Raw genomic sequence first — 23888 nt, 5'->3', positions numbered from 1 at the left:
GGTGGCAACCACTTATTTGCATATGCGAATAACATAACACTATAAATGGCAAGCCTAGGTTGGCCTTGGTGTGTCGTACTCAAATGCCACCAGAAGTGACGCCGAAGAGCGTACATGTCCTCCCACCAAGACTTTCTGACTCGACACCGTCATTTGTACATATTGTAAATATACCTTTTCTTTAATACACTTATTATTGCGTTATCTTGTTGTTTGCGTCTTCATTGTATTTCCTTACTAATTATTGTTCAACCTTGCAACCACAACATTAAGAGTGCTCAATAAAAGAAGAGCAAGATATATTTTATTAATATAGGCACATTTACATGGTCGCGACACAAACTGTTAATGTTGCGGAGAAATAGTCGATTAAAATCAGAAGTCCTCGTCAGGCGACTTAATAAATCATTACTTTCCACAGAAGAAACGAACCCTCTCTCTCTCTCATTGTGTGTGTGTGTGTATATATATATATATATATAGAGAGAGAGAGAGGGCTGATTTCTTCTGTGGAAAGCAGCAATTTATAAGTTTATTGTTAAATATGTAGAGATTTATAAATAATCGGAATCGTTAAATTGTATCAGAATCGGGAAAAATATTGGAATCGTCCCAGCATTAATGAATATGATAAAATATTTAATTAATATAATATAAATACTTCGGGTTTCTATCATACTATGACTCACGGTTGGATTGTTAGGGATATATAATATAAAAATATAATATAAAAAATAATATATATAAATATAAAATATTTATATATTTTTAAATAACACGAGAAGTAGTCATAATTTTAGTAATATAGAAATGACCACAAAAAATAGATATTAAGAAAACAGGTATGGCGATACTGGCAATTTAGTATGCCTGATTAGCATAAAAGAAAAAGCCTATAAGAATAGCCAAGAGGCTGTGTGTTTAGCTAAGAACGCATGCCAACTTTTCACATTACAACAATATGTCCGTAGTTGGCAATATTTTTAAATAATCGAAAAACTTTAAAAAATTTATTTACATTCCAGTAAATTTTACCCTCCCATACCACACACACACAAAAAAAAATCTGTTCTCAACACATAAACCTGCGGGTATATGGACAAAAAAATATTTTCATAATAAGCATGACAAATCAACATATAGACGAAACCTGTCGACGATGGAGTTTCATTATAAAAAAAAATAAAATAAAATAAAAACATGCGACAAACTGACGAAGTGTCGCGGTACTGATTCGAAACACCGGGATATGACGCCAATCCGGTAAAAGGAAGCCGGATATGACGTCAAAACTAAAACTTAGGTAATTCAATCGGACATTTCTTGAATATAACACCTGCCCTTTAAAATGACGAAAAAAAAAAGGGGGGGGATAAATAAATAGACAGATTTTCTTTTTTTTTCTTCATTTTTTTATAATGAACTCTGGGATCAAAACCGATAAGCCAGACCGGAAGTGTAATTTTATTTTAAATTAAAAACCGTCAAAGCTGCAACTCAAGATGCTCCTACTCCTCAACCATCAAAACGCTCTCTGTAATTTCTTTAAAACACCCGGCAACCCTTCCTTAATCTCCATGGCCCCTTTTTTTTCCAAGCCCCTAATTATTTTGAAAAACATAATTAATGTCTGTAATAAGCGGTTTAAACTTGACATTTGATCTGGCTGAGTCAGGAGAATAGCTGAGAGAAGGTTTCATGTCTGGGCAAAGACTGCAAAAGTTAAGACATGAAAATTTGGAGGTGGGAGTGCCGGATTTTTGAGGAGGTTGTTAATTTATTTATTTTTTAATCTTACTTTATCGATTTGCTGAAATTAAAAATTTTATACAGGAATATAAATCCGATATTCAAGACAGACATTTTGTTTTTTAGAAGAGCCACTAACGGAAAGATTAATTTTGCAAAAAAAAAAAATAAAAAATAAATAATGAATAAAAATATAAATAAATAAAAATAGCCCCGCAAGTCATGAACACACACCACTGACCTAATAATGTAAAATAAACACACTTCCAATGATAGGAGAGAGAGGTTGAAGCTTGGTAGACAGTGGGACCTACTAAAGATTATTTTTTGCGGACCATAGAAAAGATCCAGAGATTAGTGGCTGGTGTATCAACCTCAATGTGACAACACTACTCCATGCATGGGTAAATAGTGTCTGTGTAGAGATGTAGAATACTAAAATGTGTTTTCTAGCCCGGTAGAGAGAACCCATCTCTTTTGCAGCAGACGAGGCAGTATCTTTTATGTATTTATTCCAATTATCCTTTCCCGGTGAAACAGCAGTTGTTTTAAGAATAGTTTTATTGAATACCAAGCTCAAAAACTTGTGTATGCTTATCATTGTTCTGGTTTTTTTGTTTTTTTTAATCGTTTATGGTGTCTCTCTATTCATATGTGATTTTGAGTATCGAACAGATACAGGGCGATAGTCAGTCCCATAGTGTTTGTAATATTCGTGTGCGAAAATATTGAATTGAACAAGATTTTGAGGTTATTGTCCAGAATTTCACCTATGATAATAATAATAATAATAATAATAATAATAAAATAAAGAGAAATCTGTAGGATGTACATACAAAACGAAAACATCATATTCCAAAAATCAGATAAATTGATTAAGTAGTTTTATTTTTAAATAAGAAAATAAGATTTTATGAGTAACGGAAAAGCACCTGCCTTGTCGGACATTTTGGAAGCGCTCTTAAAAAAAAAAAAAAAAAAAAAAAAAAAAAAACAGATACCTCAATAATTAAAACTTGTGAGATTTATGTTGTAATGCCTAAATCGCTTAAAAATGATTTTTCTTTATAAAAATAAAACTACTTAATTACCGTTATTTTTGTTTCATTATGGGTACATACATACAGATTTACCCCTTCTTTTTTTTTTTTTTGTTTAAAAGGAATTCTGCCTAACAGATTTAGCACTTCATAAAATCTATTCTTTACGACAAATCAGTAAAAAAAAAAAAAAAAAAAAAATATCACCCTCGGATTTTAAAATGGGGTTTCTGCTTCCAGGACATAATGCAGAAATAATACAAAAAAAAAAAAAAAAAAAAAAAGAAAAAAAAAAGATAATTAAGCAATTAGTATTGATATCAATCCCACTTGCCCTCTCCCAAAAGTCAGTGATTTAGAACAAAGATCAAATTGAATATATCTCTTATGTCTTCCATCAGTCTTCGGTTGACTTAATCCTTTTGAAAATGTAAACAAGAATCTTCAACTGCAGGCAACAATTTTTGAACTTTCGTGTCCTTTTGTAATAATGAAGTCAACTTGGTCTTCTATGTGTGCGACACAAGGTTGAAACACTCAAAATACCACAAGTTCTTCTGTAGTGTATGTTTATCTCCTTCCCACAACGATAACATGTGAAAAAGTCGGAAAAGTAGGATTCGAAAAGCCAGCAGCCTAGAACTCTGACCCGCAGAAAGGGTTTGAACAGTTCCATAGGCATTCCCTAATAGGGTCGCATCAGAATATACATCACGAAAATGTTTAAAATCTGTTTACAAATATTCATATGTCAGTTTCATGCAAAAGGGGATAATAAAAAAAATCCCAATTCCTTTAAAGAAGAGGCTGGATATATTTGATGAGCTATAAAGTTATCACTGTATCGTACCTATTTACTTGTCTCTTAATGATGGCAGACATGGTCCACCATTTATCAAGACCCTAATGCCACTCGAGAATAAAGGTTAATGGGTGTATGGGGGGGGGGTCACCGAGATAAGTGTATTAATAGTTAGTGATGGAAATGAGGTAGAAATGGATTATTGGGGGGGGGGGTCAATAAGAACTTGTTTACATTAGATTTGAAGATGACCATATTGTAGTCGACTGGAAAGCAAGCCAGCAAAACAGAGTCCCACAGGCGGGCAATTCTATGAAAGAAACTGTGCATGGAATTTAGATTTAGGCAAAGATAGACTGGGGAGACTTGAGACTTTATGGTTGTTGTAGATAGATGAATGTTTTTCATTAAATTTTGGCAAGGGAAGAACATATATTAGAGCTCAGACGAGTACTTCCTATGACTTATAGAGAAGATCGGTTTTTAATGTGGGGAAATTCAGCTCCATCAAAAGCAGTACTCTGGATTCGCAAAAAATAAAAATAAAAATAAATAAATAAATAAAAAATAAAATAAAATAAAATAAATAAAATAACTGCCTTAGTCTAGAAAGATTTTTCTTTCACTGACTGAGGACAAAAGATGAAATGTAGTAGCAAAAAAATAAATTACTTGTTAATACTTAACAAAAAGGACACCCCTAATCAATATAGATAAAACAGTAACTGTATGCATGTGTGCCCATGTGAAAATATTTAACTGATAAACTCTTAAACTACTGGTCACATAACACTGAAATAACGGGAAATAGTAATTATTAGGGCTATGACAACAGCATATTCTTTTCATTGTTTTTACTCTCGAGTATATATCCGACATAGTTAGACACAATCAACCGAGTGTCACATCACTCTACATAAAAGCATCAAATATCAATGGATATACACCTGAAAATCAAACCAAGGAAAAGAATATGCTGTTGTCATAGCCCTAGTAATCGTACAACAAGGATGGTTTATAACAGTAAAATCTGTTTGGATGGACGAATAACGAATGTAGAAAATACATTGGCAAGTTGAAATGAAAATTGTTCATATCAACTTGCCAAAATATTTCTATTACTATTGTATATTCATAAAACTAATCATAGCTTGAAGTGGTTTGATTTTAAATCTTTTTTATCTATCTATCTATCTATGGCTCAAACGCCAGGAAACAGCAGAAGTACTAAATGTTTTGGTTTCGATTCTAGCTGGTGGCACCAAAGTCATTTTTAGTTTAACTTTTGAAATCAGTACTATATATATATATATATATATATATATATATATATATATAAATAAAATATTCACTAGAAAATTTCACAACGGTTCGGTCAATATAATCTCTGACCTTCTTCAGTTGTATCTTGTTGAACTCGGGAATTTGGACGAAATTTCGAGCGGAACCCTTTATTTACTTCACGAAATACATTTGTGAATTACTTAGGACCTCTATCCAGTCATGGCTGATGGAAAAAGAGCACACTACCCTCGTGGAGTAAATAAAGGGTTCTGCTCGAAATTTTGTCCAAATTCTTGAGTTCGACAGAAACATTCCAGAGTTCGACAAGATACACCTTAAGAAGGTCGGAGGTTATATCGACTGAAACGTTGTGAAAATCACACTCAAGATGAGAACAGTAGTCCGATGAATAATAATACATAACCAATCCTCATCTCAAAAATTCAGAAATGTAATATCGTCAGATGTTGTTTCCATATGATACTACCAACAAAAGGTTGATTTTGTACATGATAAATCTGGTGTTTGGGGAAAAAGAAATTTCATCCCCATACGTTGCTACATGTCAGCCATCTTTGGTATATATATATATATATATACATATAAAACTACTTCATTTACATAAATTAATATACAAAAGTATAAATTAATGTGTAAACTTTAAGTATTTACTTCAACAGTGCTCAATACGTAGGTAGAGCTAGTTAGTAAGTTATAAAATATATATGGCGATTAACCTACACTGAATATTCCACATTTGATCCACTCTAGGATTCTTCTGGCTTATGCGAGAATTTTGTGGTTGTCTTGCGTTTTTATAAACGCCCCTTCTATTGAGTTTTTTGTTAGCCAATCAGCTTTCTAGTATCCACTGCACCTTTCCTAATCAGCCAATGAGCAGGCACTTATAGGACAAAGGCCCATTTGACCCTTGGTTGACCCGTTCCTTTGTGTTTGCTATTTATCGTAGATATCTAGTGTCTTGACCTGTTTTAAATCTAAGTTTTTGTTTTTTCATGTTAGTTTATATATATATATATATATGCATATATATGTGTGATAGTTTATGTAATATGCATGTTTATTTATTAAAATGTAGAAAATCAGTTCTAATAAATAACAATAACCAATGGATAAAAACTAAAATGACAAATTCGTTTGATTTGGCAATGGGTTCCCGGGACTCTGCATAGGCATCAGATCTTGTGGGATTATTCATTCTATATACCCTCACAAGCATATTAGATACTACGGATATCGGTCTATATAGAGATGATGGACCAGCTATAATAAAAGACTCCAACAAAGTCAAGGGAGATAACTTTAAGAAAATCATACACAAGCAAATGAAAAAACTAAGCCTAAAAGTAGACGTATTAGCTAACATAAAAATAACAAACTTCCTGGACGTCACGTTAAATTTAGATAAAAACACATATGAACACTACTTAAAAGATAACGCTAGTCCAATGTACGTAAACCATAAGTCCAATCACCCACCATCAATTATAAACCAGATTCCTAACTCGATCGTAAGTAGACTCAGCAATAACTCAAGCGATGAAAATGCATTTAACAGGTCAATCAATATCTATGAAGCAGCCCTAAAAAATAGTGGATACAAAAATATCGGTATCAAATATAAGCAACAAAACACCAATAACTATAATAAAATTAAAAATACAAAAACAAATATAATCTGGTATATGGTGCCATACAATCAAATGTTAAAAACAAAACTTGGCAAGAAATTTCTAGATCTTATAGAAAAGCACTTTCCTGCAACCAACCCCTTACACAAAATTTTCAATAAAAATACTCTAAAACTATCCTACAGCTGCTGCGAAAATTTAGAGATGATAATTAAAGCAAATAACAAAATATTAAATAAAAGCAATGAAAACAACAAAATAAACAATAAAAAAGTGGACAACATGACAAAAATAAAACTAACACAAAAAACACATGTAACTAGTAGAAATAATAATAATAATAATAATAATAATAAAAAACCAACTCCGGATAATAACAACCATACTAGGAATAAAAATAAAAATACTAATAATGAACAAGATAAATGCAACAGCAGATACCGCACACTCTGCCCACTTCAAAATAAATGTCCAAAGAAATACATAGTTTACCAAGCAACAATATTTGCAAAAGAAAACGCGAATAACAAGAAATATTACGTAGGTATGACTTCCTTAGATTTCAAAACTCGATATTTTGACCACAAAAGTACATTCAATAATAAAAAACACAGCATGAAAACAACGCTAGCAAACAAATACTGGGACCTCAAGGAAAGCAGACGTTTGCCGGTAGTCCAATGGAAAATAGTAAGACAAACAAAAACATGCAGAGACCTAGACGATCTATGTAGATTATGCTTTCACAAAAAATTTGCTATCCTATACTTTAAAGAACCTCAACATCTATTAAACTGTAGGAGAGAAATAGCAAACAACTGTGTTCACAGGATAAAATTTACTCTAGAATAGCGATACAAAATTTTAAAACTAACAATAACAATAGAAAATAAACAAATAAAATAAATAAACATGCATATACATAAACTATCACACACACACACACACATATATATATATAAACTAACATAAAAACAAAAACAAAAAAAAACTTAACCTAGATTTAAAACAGGTCAAGACACTAGATATCTATGATAAATAGCAAACACAAAGAAACGGGTCAAACAGGGGTCAAATGACCCTTTGTCCTGTAAATGCCTGCTCATTGGCTGATTAGAAAGGGTGCAGTGGATACTAGAAAGCTGATTGGCTAACAAAAAACTCAATAGAAGGAGCGTTTATAAAAACGCAAGACAACCACAAAATTCTCGCATAAGCCAGAAGAATCCTAGAGTGGATGAAACACGGAATATTCAGTGTAGCTTAATCCCCATATATATTTTATAACTTACTATATAATTTTTGTGTGTATTGATATTCATATTAAAACACTTTATTATTTATTTAAAAAGAAATACATCTTTGTTATATATGGGTCACTGAATTGCATTCATCTGCAAAAGATCTAGATAATTTGCATATTCTTTTACACATTCATTTGAATTAATTATCTATTAGTTTTTTCGGTTTTCTTATAGGATGATCATTTATAGTAAACTTTTACATGTAATTATATTTGTGCAGATATTCTACATGATTTATACTTGCGTAATATTTGCATAAAAAGTTTATAGTAAACACAAACCTCTTTCTATATATATTTATGTATATATATATTTGTTTAAATTTTGCCTACCAAACTCCTATGTCAGTTTTTAGTCTACGTTAATATAAAATGCGAAATTTTATATTTGTGTTTTAGCCGGGGGGGGGGGGAATTGGTGCAAAAGATCGAATGACGGCATTACAAATATGCATGCGTAACGTAATAGCTATTAGGTATGTTTTTATTTTTAGCCTCACAGCAAACATGCTTCATAGCTTAGGCATTAACATCAAAGGAAAAAGTAAATCGTAAGCTAAACGTTTTGGTTTCGATTCTTGGTGGTGGTGCATGAGTAATTTATTTTTAACTTTTTAAATTATTGCTATATATTGAGTGCAATATAATGTGATAAATACGAAATCTACATGAATCAAAATATCATATTTAAGCGTATTTTACGACTTGGCAATGCCGGGCGGCTTGCTAATATATCGGGCAGTTTTAGTTGCTTAGAGACTCTGGACTCTGCTAAATACTGGTGAAGGATTTATTCTTGACAATCAGTTCAATGAAAACAGCCATTTCAGTGGCTTTTTATCTGTCGGGCTGAGGTATTGTTCTCGATAGTGTTAGGTCTTCCTCTTTTTGAGTTATGTAAGTTTATCGCTTATTGCCTGAGGCACGTCGACTAAGGAATGCCAACGGGGCTGCTCAGGAAAATTTTAAGATTCGTTCTGCCTTTCGGCCACATCTTTTAGCGGTAGGAAGGAAATAAATATTAGCGATAGGAAAAGACCTCTGCCCCCCCCCCACACACACACATTGAAATTGAAGAAAGACAGTTTTAAATGTGTTTACTAACTGAGCCGCGATAGGTACCACGTGTGATAATAGCAGCAGTAGCAGAAATGTTACGACCAGATTCCCAAGACATACAAAAGCAGTAGCAGCCTTTTCCCCACTTGTGCTATGCACTTGCTTGGCAAAACAAATAAAACGAAAAAAAAATCCATTATATTAAAAGTACTCTATACTTAATAAAAGAAAGCAATTACTGCAATGGGTACACCCCCCCCCCACCTCCCTCCATCACCACTCATCCACCATCTTCTTTATTTGCCAGGTTTGCATGTGTTTAAGAATCGCAATTCCTTTCTTCTAATCCCGCTCTTCCTCCCTTCTTTTCTCTCGTCATTCATTTCGTTAATAGTTTCGTTTTTCGTTTCTATCGGTTCCTCGTTTTAGATTTGTTTGTTACTTCGTTTCGCTTTTCCGTTCTTTATTTTGTGCGTGTCTAGAAGAGAATCGTGTGTTAAGTGGTTTTCATCTCCCGGTTTAGACGCGCGAGCGCGCGCACACAAATAAATAACGGATCAAATGCATTTAAAAATTAAGGAGCAGTGCTTTCAAATCCGCGCAATTTTTGGTGTCGGTCAATAATACGACTTGCACTAACCTACCTACGTCACCTTTTTATATGTTTACTTTGTAATTCCGATGCAGCGTGAACAAATGAAGATACTTTTTCAACTTTCTTGACTGGAAAAATTTCATGTTTCGGAATTTTTTTTAGATGAGGATAATTTTTTTTAATTTTTTTTTTTTTTTTTTTACTACTGTTTACATATTTTCACAACGTTTTTTCAGACGTATCTTGCAAACTGGGGAATCAATCTATAGAGAATTTCAAGCGAAACACTTTATTTAAGCCACGAGGGTAGCATGCTCTTGTTCCGTCAGCCATGATTGGATAGAAGTTCTAAGTAATTCACAATCTCATTTTCAGTGTCGCCCACACTAAGGATTGAACCTTTAACTCCAGAATGGCCTGTGGCGTAGTGGATAATGTACTTGGTAAAATCAGTTCTAAGTTACTTTTTCTGGAGGTTGAAAATATCAATCTATTTATTTACATATTTTATTTTACCAAGTACTTTATCCATTACGTCACGAGTCCTTCTGGTTCAATCTTTAGTACGAGCAACACACAATGAAATTGCGAATTACTGAGAACTTCGAGCCAGTCATGACTAATAGAACGATAGAATACTACCCTCGTGGGTTAAATAAATGTTGACCTTTCCGAATTTTTTTTAGATGAGGATTGGTTATTCGTATTATTTGGATTCACCTGACTACTTTCTCATCTCCAGTGTGATTTTCACAACGTTTCGATCGATGTAATCTCTGACCTTTTTCAGGTGTATCTTGTTGAACTCTGGAATTTGGATGGAATTTCGAGCGGAACCCTTTATTTACTTCACGGGGATAGCATAGCTGACGGAACAAGAACATGCTACCCCGTGATACTTCAATAAAGGGTTCCGCTCGAAATTCCGTTCAAATTCCAGAGTTCGACAAGATAGACGTGAAGAAGGTCAGAGATTACATCGACCGAAACGTTGTGAAAAGCACACTCAAGATGAGAACAGTAGTTCGGTGGATCTAAATAATAAAAATAAACGAAATTGCGTGCGGATTCTCAAGTTCAACAAAATACACGTGAAGAACGTCGGAGGTTACATCAACTGAAACGTTGATGAAAATAACACTTAAGATGAGAACAGTAGTTCGAATAATACAAATAATATGGAACAATTTCATTTTAGATTTTGTAAATTATGGCGTTATCTTATTTTTTTTTTAAGTTAAAGACTAAGACCCAGATTTTTTTTTTTTTTTTTTTACATCTGTAGATTATGAGCCTACCAGAATAACTTCCTTCCACAAAGACAAAAAAATCCTACTTAACGTGATTATATTATTTGTAGTCGGCTGATCAATTTAGTGTATAAATTAAACGACAATTATAACATAGCGTGTATGAGAAAATTAGCAGCAGCCTATGATAGCTGACTAGCGAAAATATTAACAGCAGCAGCCGTCTCAGCACATGCGCAAATTAAGCAAATGTGCATGCACTGACGTTACGGGAAGAAGAAAAAAAGGACAGTACGTGGTCAGGCAAAGGAAGGATCGGACGGGTTTTGACTCGTATGCAGCAAGAAAGAACATGCGCTGTGTGGTCGAAAAAGTGGAAAGGTAGGCAGCAAAAAAAAAAAACGTGCTTGAAACGGCATCCTGACAGTCGTGTTCACGCGTGAGTGATCCCATACTATCTGTGCTTAAACCTAAATGTAGATTCCATGAACAAAGATTATTTCTCCCGCCCGTGGAACTCTCTTCCGTTTGCCTGTTTCCAGCTGACTACAATCTGATTATCTTCAAGTCCAACGTAAACAAGTTATTGATGAACCGTCCTCCTAAGTAATCCAATTTACAAAATTTCCACTTCTTATGTTTACTACGCTATAATCACATTGACTAATGTATACCCATTAACCCTTATCCTCGAGTGGCCTCCAGGCCTTGATAAGCGCTGATTCCTGTATATATATATAAAAAAAAAAAAAAAAAAAAGCAGTGAAGTGCGTTGTCGGAAATTACTGGAATAAATGCTTTTTGTATTTATCTTAAAAAAAAAAAAATGCTGAATCGTATTTTTTTTGTCATTTCTTGTTTGTTCCTTTGCAATGAAGTCTCAGACAACGTGCGGGTCCAAGTGGTTGAAATGTAACGAAATGGTTCGAGAGTGGCGGTCACGTTACACAATGATCCGACAAAAACACAGATTAGCGGCCTGAACATGATTTGATGAAAAACATGTATAAACGATAAATATTGTTATCTTGCTTTTTTTTTTTTTTTTTTTAAATATTAGTAAATGAGAAATTAAAATCTATTTAGTATTACACTTGTAATACTAAGATCAACATGCTTTAAACGTTTACATGTGATACAATAACTGCTAGAAAAAAAACAAAAACAATGGAGCTTATTTCAGCATATGTACATATTTAAGTGACTTAAAAAATATTTTTAGTAAATCTTCCTTGATCTAGTCACTACTGCTACACAATTAACTAATATATCTACCCATGTTCCATAATATATTTCGAGGTAAGACCTCTTTATCAAAAGTTGAGTGTTTTCAAATCTTTTGAACCTCGTGTAGATTTGAGTACTGGTAATTAAAAACAAAATCTGATTATAAATTCGCATTTCCTGAAACATTGGATTGAATGGGATGGAAATCCATATTATACTTCTATTAACACGTTTAAGGAATAAACGTTTGTGTGATCTTAAAAACTAACTAAGTATCATCCTAAATAGATTCAGCAAAAGAGATTTAAAAACATTATACTTACAAATTATAAAGGTAAAATACAATTCATTAAGCACGCTTACCTGCAAAAGAAAAACGAAATGAAAAAAAAGCGTTAGAATTTAATAAAAATATTTCCAACGGATTTTAGTATATACTATAGACATTAGTGTGGGGGACAATTACTTAGAACCAGAAATCAGAAAAAAGTTGTGCTTATTTTCCAATGCCAACAACGATTCGTTTGATTATTATCTTACTAATTTACCATTGCTGGTATCAATGGAAAAATGATAATTATTTATTTATCTTAAACTACTAGAAAAACTAAAATATAGATTAACGCCCTTCACCCATGTGTATTTTTCCATTTGTGGAAATACAGATAACATTGTTTTGTTTTTTTTTGTTTTGTTTTTTACAGGAATCCAAGAAATTAAAGAAGAAGAAAAAAAAACTATGCAAAAACCTTTACACAGAAATATTAAGATCAGTCATTGAATCGGAATCGGGAATATAGAAGAGAATCAGTAATTATATTGAAATCGTTCTAACACACGTATGATTTTTTTAGGAAAAGAGCATGCAAAATTTCAATGTTGCAATTATGAATGGGAGACTCATTTGTTTATATATATATATATATATATATATATATATATATATATATATATATATTTAGAATTCCGTTTTCAAAAATAAGTGTTGTTGCCTGATGAGGTCTCTAGTTAGTAAATACTAGCAGACCAAAACATGCTCATGACTGTGTAGCAACAAACTACTGCTTATGTAAAGACAAATATATATATATATATATATATATATATATATATATATATATATATATATTAGAATTTTCAGAATGTGAGTAATATAATTATTTCCAGTGGGCTCCAACGTTGTTTATCTCTCTCTCTCACACACACACACACACACACACACACACACACACACACACACACAGAGAGTAGCAAGAGTCACCATCCAATGATATGAAGTACAATTCTCAGGTTTCATTCCAAAAATTGAAGACAATTAAACCGAAAAAATATGGATACAATGGTGGGCTATCGTTTCTCTTCCAATACTGGGTAGATTCAAAGTTTGAAACCTCAGCTTAAATGCTATTGAAGTCCAATTTCAAATTTCACAAGATAACGTTGTTTAGCTGAGCGTGCTGGCACACAAATTCTGGAGTGTGTACTTAGAAGTTATATGGAGAGAAGAAGAAAGACGAAAAAAACATTATCAATAAAAAGCCCTTCAGTTCCACTTGAACTAAAACCTCCAAATAACACTTCTTTATCGACTAAGTGCACTTGTCTACTTTGAAATGATACTTGGACTTATCTATTATACATATTTTACTTGGTTTGTCTCCTCCATCTTTGCTTCAATTCAAGTATTTTTATGGTCACACTATCTTCCAAGTGAAAAGAAGGAGGGGTGCGTTGAGAGATTATCACATCATATATGTGCAGTAAATCCTTAAAGCAAGCGGAGGGTATTCGTCATAGGGACGAATTGCACTCGAATAATTAAAAAGAAAACGTAATATTTAGTGTTGAAATGATTAATCAGAATCGGGAATCGGAAAAATCGAAACATTTTGATGTATCGGAATCGGAAAAAAATTGTGCCTATTTTCCGATGTCAAAAACGATTCTTTTAATTGTATTTTTTTTTTTTTATTGCGGGTATTTTCTGCTAAAAGGTTATTTAACAAACGTTTTCAACAATGGTTTTTGCGACTTATGGCGTAGGTAAGAAATAAACACCTCGTCGGTCGGGTAAAATTAATATGATCACAAGTCTTCTTGTCATACAATGCTGAACTGATTCCAAATATATATTGTATTTTTGTGTCCAGAAAGTTGTTAGATGAGACAAGACATTGGTACCGTCGGTTTACAGCTCGATAATTAGGACTGTTTAAGATATCCATATCAAGCTCTTTTCAGCCAATACATACTCATCATCTCATGAAGAGAGCTGGATATGGATATCTTAAACGATCCTAATTATCGGGCTTGAAACCGACGGCACCAATGACTTGTCTCATCTAACAACTTTCTGTTCACAAAATACAATATATAAATACACTCTTATTTTCGGATTTTCCTTTTAATTGAGCACTCTGCTGGATTTCTTTTTCAAAAAAACAAAACAAAAACATACATACATATATATATATATATATATATATATAAATCGCCTGCACAATTAGACTTTTTATAATCAGCTCAGCCAATCAAACGAAGCAAATGTAACAACTATCAACAACAAAAAAAAAAAGAGTCTGCACTCTCACAAATATTTCTTCTGAGGGTGCCGGTAAGTGATATCAATCAATTCTTTTACGTAGAGCGATATTTTTCCCAATATTATTTGATTTTTTTTTTTAAACAATCTTTTACTACTGGTACAAATATGGATTTTAAACTTCCGGTAAAACTAAAATTTATACATCATCTTCATAAGTGCATTTTCATGTTTGCGAAAATATATGCGCATATTTAACATGCGTTTTTACGGTAATCAGGAAAAAAAAAATAACAAATCTATGGTTAAACATTTAGAGATTTATGATGAATCTGAATCGATAATTGTATCAGAATCGGGGAAAAATATTGGAATCGTCCCATCACTAGTAATGACGCAAACTGTATAAAAATAGTAATTAGCAGAAGTGTTGAAATAACGTTACAATCTTATTGGACTGGAGTTAGAAATTCTAAATTATTAGTAGAAGTCTTTATGCACACACATACATAAATATACCTGATGAACCAAGTGCAAGACAGATACAAACAATTGGAAAAAGGAACGGTTAGAATCTTAAACAGGTTTCTCAGTTAGAATGTATGGCATAGCGAATGAATGTATTGGATAGCAGACTAATGTCTGGCATTCGGTAGGATTGTCCATACTCAGATAAAACAAATTTGAAGAAAAAATAAAAATAAAAATAAAAAAATAAAGAGAGAATCAAGAGAACTTGAATGCCCACTCATTTCGACTTCAAAAAATATTTTATTTTAATCATTTTAAGTTGAGAAAATCACATTGTAAATGTGTCCAAAGTCCGTGAACGAATGCCAAGACGGCTGTTTGTTATGAGATCTTAAACTTCATGAAAAGCCTTGACTTTGCTAAAAAAAAAGAAAAAAAGAAGAAAAAGAAAGAAAAAAAGAAAAAAGAAAAAAAGAAGAAAAAGAAAGAAAAAAAGAAAAAAGAAAAAAAAGAAAAAAGAAAAAGAAAAAAAAAGAAAAAAGAAGAAAAAAAAAAAAGAAAAAAAAAGAAAAAAAAAGAAAAAAGAAGAAAAAAGAAGAAAAAAGAAAAAGAAAAAAAAAAAAAGAAAAAAAAAAGAAAAAAAGAAAAAAAAAGAAAAAAAAAGAAGCGAAACGTTGTCAGCGAAACGAAACGAGAAATTGAACCTTTCTTTTTTTTTTTTTTGAGCAGCTGATTTACTGCCATCTTGGCTTTGGTTCACGGACTTTGGATACGTTTAAAATGTGATTTTGTCCACTTAATATAATTTTTTTTTTTTTTTTTAAAGTCGAAATGACTCTTCGTGTCATAATATTTAACGGCCCTGTCGGTGGGGCATTAGAATACACCGACTACCCCCCTGCAGAGGGTAAAAGTCCCTCAATGGGGGTCCTGGATATGACCTTAAACTATATCCAGTGGTGAAGCCCCAGCTTGTGGGCTTTGAGGAGTGTGGAGCTACCCTTTAATTATCATTGCTCTCAGGTCCACTCTGACCCGGAGTGGTAGTATCTGTTAGGGTCCCAACTATGGGTTAAATAGAAACCGACGTGAAAACAACAAATATATTCTATTAAAAAAAAATTTCTTCAAAATCTTTGGATTCGGCATTAAATAACCCGAAAAGGGTTGATATGCCGTAAAACAAAAACAACCAACCAACCAACCAACATAATATTTAACAAAAAAACATTTTAACCGCCACCGCAGAATTATGTTTTACGTAAGATAATCTTCACGCTTACCTTGGAGACCGCAGTTTTGTCTTTACAGAGGTTTGTCGCGACAACCTGGTATGAGGATATTTTATCCCACAAGTAAACACTGACCAAATATTCAAAACAAGACTCCCTCGGTATGTCTTTCCTCGTAATGGTTTATACAAGGAACGGTACATCTTCTCTTAGTGATTCTGCCTATAGTAACAGAACTAAGATATTCCATCAGACTAGATGAACTGTTGTCCGTGAATCCAGTAAAACCACAACAAAAATATAACACATTTAACGGATCAATTAGGCGGAAATTAATCTCCTTTAACCCTCTACTGACTCACCGTTTGAAAGATAAAGGACATTTCAATGGAACACCAGATTATCTACGTATCTTAGGTAGAGATCAAGTGTTAACCCTAGGAACGGGCCCCTTAATCTTTGAGAACTTCGACTTAAGTAAAACGAAACAAAATGTTTTTTTCTTCTATTCTTTTGGCAATAGTGAAAATGAATTTACTTATCTACCGTGAAAAATGTCCTGTAAGCTACGAAAGAATTATTTGCCTTACGTAGTGTGTCACCCCCCCCCCCATCAGTGGAGCAGCGTCTATATTAATCAAATTTAAAACATAAATACCTATATATATATATATATATATATATATATATATATATGAGGGAGGGAGAGAGAGAGAGAAATATAGATTAAAAAGGTAAAAACCAAAAAAAAGAAAAGAAAAACACACACTTGGTATTTAGAAGCAGTTTATGTCATATCTGATTTTTAACAAAAAGGTTTGCGACAAGATACACTAATTAAAAAAAAATGCTATTCCATCTCCTGAAGAAACACTTATTTTGAAAAAAGGTCCGCGTTCGCACAGTTTTGTGGACACTGAAGAAGCGATGTAAGAGAAAGGTTGGCCTGTTTTAGTTTTTTGGACATAAATCCATTAAACCAACGACAGTGCGAAGAAACACGGTAGATATTTCGGTATTAGGTTCAGAAGTAGGGAAACAATCAAATTAATTGCAAAACCGATCGGCTCAGAAAATAAAAATTAAACATATTTGTATAGTTACACGAGAGGGGTGGGGAGAAGTCACAGTGCGTGGGCGTTTCGTGTACGTTTACGCGCACATGCAGGGAACGATATATATATATATAGATAGATAGATAGATAGATAGAGGTACAGGCACATGTGGGGAACGAGAGAGAGGTACAGACACATGTGGGGAACGAGAGAGAGGTACAGGCACATGTGGTGAACGAGAGAGAGGTACAGGCACATGTGGGGAACGAGAGAGAGGTACAGGCACATGTGGGGAACGAGAGAGAGAGACACACATGCGGGGAACAAGAGAGAGAGAGACGCACATGCGCGGAACAAGAGAGAGAGACGCACATGCGCGGAACAAGAGAGAGAGAGACGCACATGCGGGGAACAAGAGAGAGAGAGACGCACATGCGGGGAACAAGAGAGAGAGAGAGAGACGCACATGCGGGGAACGAGAGAAAGAGAGAGAGAGACGCACATGCGGGGAAGGAGAGAGAGAGAGACGCACATGCGGGGAGAGAGAGACGCACATGCGGGGAGAGAGAGACGCACATGCGGGGAGAGAGAGAGAGACGCACATGCGGGAAGAGAGAGAGAGACGCACATGCGGGAAGAGAGAGAGACGCACATGCGGGGAGAGAGACAGAGAGAGAGAGAGACAGACGCACATGCGGGGAGAGAGACAGAGAGAGAGACAGACAGACGCACATGCGGGGAACGAGAGAGAGAGAGCTGGGGTACAGGCACATGTGGGGGGGGGAGAAAGATACAGTACACGCACATGCGGGGAACGAGAAAAAGAGGGAGAGATACACGCACATGCGGATTACGAGAGAAAGAGAGAGGGTACACGCACATGTGGGGGGGATAGAAACACGTACATGCGGGAGCGAGAGAGACGCACACGCGGGGAACGAGAGAGAGAGAGAGAGAGAGAGAGAGACGTAAATACAAATCCTCAAATAAGACAAAACTGAGACGCAGACGGAAAAAGGCGAAACGTGTTGAAGGCGACAGCTACAGAAATAAACAAGATTTATACTTTTTTTTTTTTGCATAAAAAATATAAATAACACGAATATCAACGCCACGAAATATCACACGTTCTTCTTTCGTTCCCTTTCCTCCTATCTTTCAGTTTTCTGTCTCAAAATGCAATTTGTAGATGTTAAGACTAATTAAACTCACCTAAGACAAAATGATTTTCTGACGTTTATAGAGTGGAACTCCTACTCCTCCCACCTCTTCCCATTGCCGGGAAACGATAGTCGGTGGAGTGCCCGCATTACCCAACGCACATACAAGGAAACCGCTAGGGAAAGCGTGGGGCATAGTTTTGTATATGGACACACACACATATTATATAAGCAAATAATTAGTTCGTCTCGAAAGACACGTGCTAATCTAATCTTTGTTCAACATGGGCAGATATTTATTAATTACTGAAATACACGTCCCAGGACGGGTCCATCAATATCGTAATACGTAACCGCAGTGCAGTGCAGTAGTGGCACCAATTTAATAATCAATTTAAGTTCGGATATTTGTTTATTAAAGGAAATGGGACACGACAGAATATTATTTATTTATTATTATTTTTTTTTTTTTTTTGGTTAGTTTCTATTTTAGTCAACCAACACGTAAAACTACATTTTAATAAATTAAGTAATAAATAAACATTTAGGTTTAGCCAGTTTTATGGTACACAGTAAACACCGAAATGAAAAATCACCTGGAACAATAAAGTCCTTTAACTAGAAAATTATGCATTCAGAAGCACCGTGTCTTGAATGGTTTTTCATTTTGATGATTTTTCGTTCCGACGTTTCACATGTATGACAAAACTTGCTTTAATTTAATGGGTCCTGTTATTAAATAAATAAATAAATAAAATCTGGTGAATAATTCCGAATTTGGGTGATGATTTTTTTTTTTTTTTTTATCGAAAAAGAAAGAAAGAATGGGTAAAGAAAGTAAAAATACTTTCTTTCCGCCTTAACACTCATATTCAAAATAACTATGATGAAAACGAATATCACGTTTAAATTTTGCGCAGGTATGTAGTTTTCTGGATATTAAGAAATGCTTTTTCAATGTACTACTCAATAATTGTCAATGGTGTTCGCCATTCTTAACATGGGGAGAAGGGGGTGTTTTGTGACATGCATGCGCATTAGTACTTGTCAGTCTGGAAAAGGCATAACCACCAGTAAAAAAACAATGGATTACATTGGATAATAAAGGTCTTAATATCCAGAAAATTACTTGCCGGCGCCAAATTTAAATGTGATATTCGTTTTCAACATACCCGTAAACTCATAAAAGATGTCATTTTAATGGGGAATGTGGAAGAGGAAAGAAAATTAAAATAATTTTTTTTTTTAAATACCAAAAAATCAATCTGCGAGCATCAAAGAAAAAGGAGTACGCATCAGTTTTGTTGAATTAGTTTCTGATGGTTTAGGTTTTTTGTAAGAAGTGCACATTTTGCACCTATAGGTCAAAATTGGAGGAGGCAAACCAGAATGTTTATGAGTGCACTAGTACTTATTGCCTATAAATCACTAATAACCCTAAAACATTTCCATCTCGGTGGCCGTGTCAGAACCCAGGGATACGGCATTAAAAATTAGTAACAAAATACAGTACAGTATATAATACACATGTATATAATCAAAAACATTATAAATAACACCGTAGGGCGGGGCAAATACCGAAACCAGGGTACGGAAAAACATCGTATTTCACATCTGAAACCGGGAGGGGGGGGGTATCCCAGGGCCACCGTATCCCGGTGTTCTACTGTATTAAAAAAAAATGAAATAAAATAAAAGTTAAACTGGTAGAACATTACATTTTCGCGTGATTGGTGACACTTATTGGAGGAGTTTCTACCAGTGTTTTTAATTTTCGATTTTTGACCAACTATCTAGAGTTCACATGGCTTTATCAAAACCGCCATTTTCTTTTTTTCGTTCCAGCTATACAGACCTAACGCTAACTTTCGTTTCGATGTAAATAAACGCTTTGAAATGAATTAAAACATACACATAAGAAACTTGACCAAGTAGGTAGAAGAGTAAGTTAATTGTCTTTAGTAACATTTATAGGTTATATATTTTTTTCATTTTTTTTTTTTATGTTGTTGGCTATTGTAAAAAAAAAAAAAAAAGTAATCAAATTGATTATGGTAACACCACAGAAACACATCCAAACGAAATTGCCCCCAATAAAAAGAAAAAAAAAGTGTCTGGTACTTCCTGAGGCAAACCCTAGTTTGCTGGATTCAGTACCGAGAGGTGAAACTCTCGGAGTATAACACTCGACCCGGAAATATCTAAGTTACTTTCCGAGCGCATGCGCGTTGTTGGATAAAAGCGAACGAGGAGCGCCAAGGCGGAGACAATGACGGTTCTTTCAATTACGAATACAAGTCGTAAATTGGCAGAAAATAGCATTAATTTTATTAAAGCTTCAAGCTACACAAAGTTAACTTCGAATGGAATTGGGGTAATAATCACACAATGAGCAGCATCACTCGGTTTTTATTTCTTTCATTTCTTTTACTGAATTGAAAAAATAAATAGATAAAATTTAAAAGTGAAGCATCACAGAAACGGAGAAAGACTAAGACATTTCAAAATGAGTTTATAAAGCTGCTAAATTCAAAGACAGTTTGTATACAATAGAAACATTAAAAAAAAATGTCTCCCCCCCCAAGCATAACAGATAGACTTCTGATTAATTCAGTCTATTATATAACTCCCTTTTTTCCAAATTGTTTTAATTGTAAGTTGGGCTGTTCCTACACAACTTGGCATATTGAAGTTTAAAACAAACAAGGAAAACAAAGAAACTATAAACAAACAAAATCCACTTTTTTTTTTGGAGAGAATTTTCCAAGGAAATTAAAGCCTATATATAGATAGAAAAATCTGGATCACGTATACGCTCTCAAACAACAAACGCTCTTTTCACCTATATATATAAATTAGAACGAAACTACGATATAACAGACATCCGTATTCCAAAAGCCACCAGTCATTTCCAGTTCGAATCAAAGACAATAATACGCGCAGCGCAGTGTTTATACATTTCTATCTGCTACTATTATATAAAAGGAATTTTGTGTGTACGAAATAGAAATAGTTCTCTATAGACTCCTAAAAGGCTGGGCCGATTTTTTTTTTTTTTTTTTTTTTAATATCACAAATGTACTTTATGCATCTGGGAGTGTTCGCACATAGGTTTTGCATCAGAATGTCTTCGATAAGTACAGAGAATAAAAAAAAAAATATCCGATGGCAGAAGGAACAGGCAATTTTGACTAAAGTTAACGCCTTATACAGCCTAACATCACAAATGCATTTGAGAAGTTTTATTATTACACAAGCAAAACGCCCGGACTATAAACTCAACAGTAGGTTCGTTGATATGACAGGGACGCGTTCTAAATTATTTTTTTTCTGTTTAGAGCACAATTGAAGCATGATACTTGACTTTTCCATTTTAAACTAATTCAAGCCATTATATAAAAAATAATTTTGATAAAAATCAACAGTAAATTCTCAACAGTGCAATGTAAACTACAATGTATTGTGCACTAATCACTGTGGAGAGGCATATACACCGTGATGGGTCCCAAACTAGAGTAGGAAATCAATCGATTTAATAAGAGGGTAAAAAAAAAAAGAAAAAAAAAGAAAAAAAAAGAAAAAAAAAAAGAAAAAAAAAAGAAAAAAAAAAGTGATTTCAACAATTTCGATGACAATAATATATGGGAGGGTACAAGATCAAAGTGTAGTATCTGTTCTTCAGATGCTGCACTTCAATTTCCTGTTCTCTGTCAGTGGAGGAGAAATCCTTCACGACTGAGACAATTTTAATTTTTGTTCCTTTTCTCCACGTTAAAAAACGACCCTGGTGTCTAACTCTGTCCCGTGGGGAGGCATTGTAAATAGAAATAGGAATATATGGGAGGGTGAAATATTCGTTGATTCTCATTAATTCCCGAGCAATGTCGAGTTTCTCTGCTAGTTTATATATATGTTTTATATTTTGTCTGTAACACATGTAGATGATATAATAACTCCCACATGTCGAATCGAATCCATACCTAGAAGAGGGGAGAGAAAAAAATAAATAAATAAAAATAAGGTCTCCCCCACTTTATTATTTAAACTAACTTTTTAAGAAGTGCAGATTTAGTTAATTTGTCAGGACAAATGACGCCTTACATAGGAGTATCTCCCCCCCCTCCCAGCTTAACATTCACAGGCAACATCAAATTGGAACAAAAGCTGCTGTGAAAAAAGTGGGTTCCCTCTACCGTGCTAGAAAATTACTCGCACCCAAAGAGCACTCTATATCTTTACAAAGTCGAAATTCACCCATGCATGGAACATTGTTGCCACATCTGGCTGATGCATCTACCACTGGTCTCACTCTTAGACAGGGTTATAAAAAAATAAAAAATAAAAAAAAAGTCTCAAATCTATTACGTCCGTCACTGTCGGCCAAACCCCAATCTCTGTCCCCTCACTGCAATGTTGCATGCTTGTGTTTGTTTCACACGTACTTTATAGAAAGTGTTCTGATGAACTCATAGCACTTGTGCCCCCGCGACGTACATACATCCAACTAATCCGACGAGCAGCAAAATACCACCCCTTCACTGTTGAGTTTCCTAGATGCCAAAAAGCCTTCTATTTTAAGTTTCTTCTATTAGACTGTTAGACTTTGGAATTCCCTCCCAGTTTCACTGGCTGTACTTACCTGCAGAAGTTTAAATACAATATGAATGGACATCTAGTTGCTCAACTTTCCACAATCCCCTGTTAGACAATACTTACGTTTCGTGGCAATATTCCTTGTTTGAAGTAGACCAAAAATATATATATATATAACTACTTCATTTACTCACATAAAATTAATATACGAAAGTATAGATTTATGCGCAAACTAAGTATTTACTTCAAAAATGCTCAATACGTAGGTAGAGCTAGCCTGGCGAATCCTATAGTGGATGAAACGCGGAATATTCAGTGTAACTTAATCGCCATATATATTTTATATATATATATATATATATATATATATATATATATATATATATATATATATATATATATGTGTGTGTGTGTGTGTTTTGCATATTTGAAACCCTGGTTAAAATAGTGTTGGAGACGCCCCTCCATGAGATTAATGGACTATCTCATGACGTCATTTGCTCTGGTGACGTCACTTCCGATATCGAGTACCGGTGCTCGGCAGTCTGAGATTGGCACGCGACCAAGCTGGACGTGTGCAAACGTCCTACCGTTGAAGAATGGATATACTCAACTCACTTTGCCTGTAATATATGTAAATACATGTTTCGATCCTAAAAATCCTGTGTTCCTTCGTTTATTACCATTTAACCCCATAACAAATAGCTAGCGGGGTTCATCAATATTGCTTAAGGATAGGTACGGCCAAAACGGAAGGAGGGACTAAGTATTTTTGACAGAGTTTCTCTTTAAAAATCCACCAAAAATCAAGTAATTAGCCAATGAATACGAAATTTTCACAGATTATTTTGTGAAGAATGAACTTTATAAGTG

The 23888-nt window shown here is 34.0% G+C and overlaps 1 protein-coding gene and 1 long non-coding RNA gene across 7 annotated transcripts in view; both read right to left on the bottom strand.

The window, feature by feature from the left end:
- The window catches only part of LOC145241440 (LIM domain transcription factor LMO4.2-like), a 473578-nt gene that overhangs the window by 332418 nt on the left and 117272 nt on the right, over window positions 1–23888 (bottom strand). The window lies entirely within an intron of this gene.
- The window catches only part of LOC145241442 (uncharacterized), a 102942-nt gene that overhangs the window by 14375 nt on the left and 64679 nt on the right, over window positions 1–23888 (bottom strand). Inside the window, exon 2 of the long non-coding RNA XR_013862558.1 lies at window positions 12285–12324. This is a non-coding gene — a long non-coding RNA (uncharacterized LOC145241442). The remainder of the gene's footprint in view (window positions 1–12284; window positions 12325–23888) is intronic.

The sequence above is a fragment of the Euprymna scolopes genome, chromosome 20 (genome assembly GCF_053919585.1).
Source record: "Euprymna scolopes isolate OS-2025 chromosome 20, ASM5391958v1, whole genome shotgun sequence".
Lineage (NCBI taxonomy): Eukaryota > Metazoa > Mollusca > Cephalopoda > Sepiida > Sepiolidae > Euprymna > Euprymna scolopes.
The sequence above is the reverse complement of the archived record's forward strand: the minus strand, read 5'-3'. Positions and strand labels throughout refer to the sequence as shown.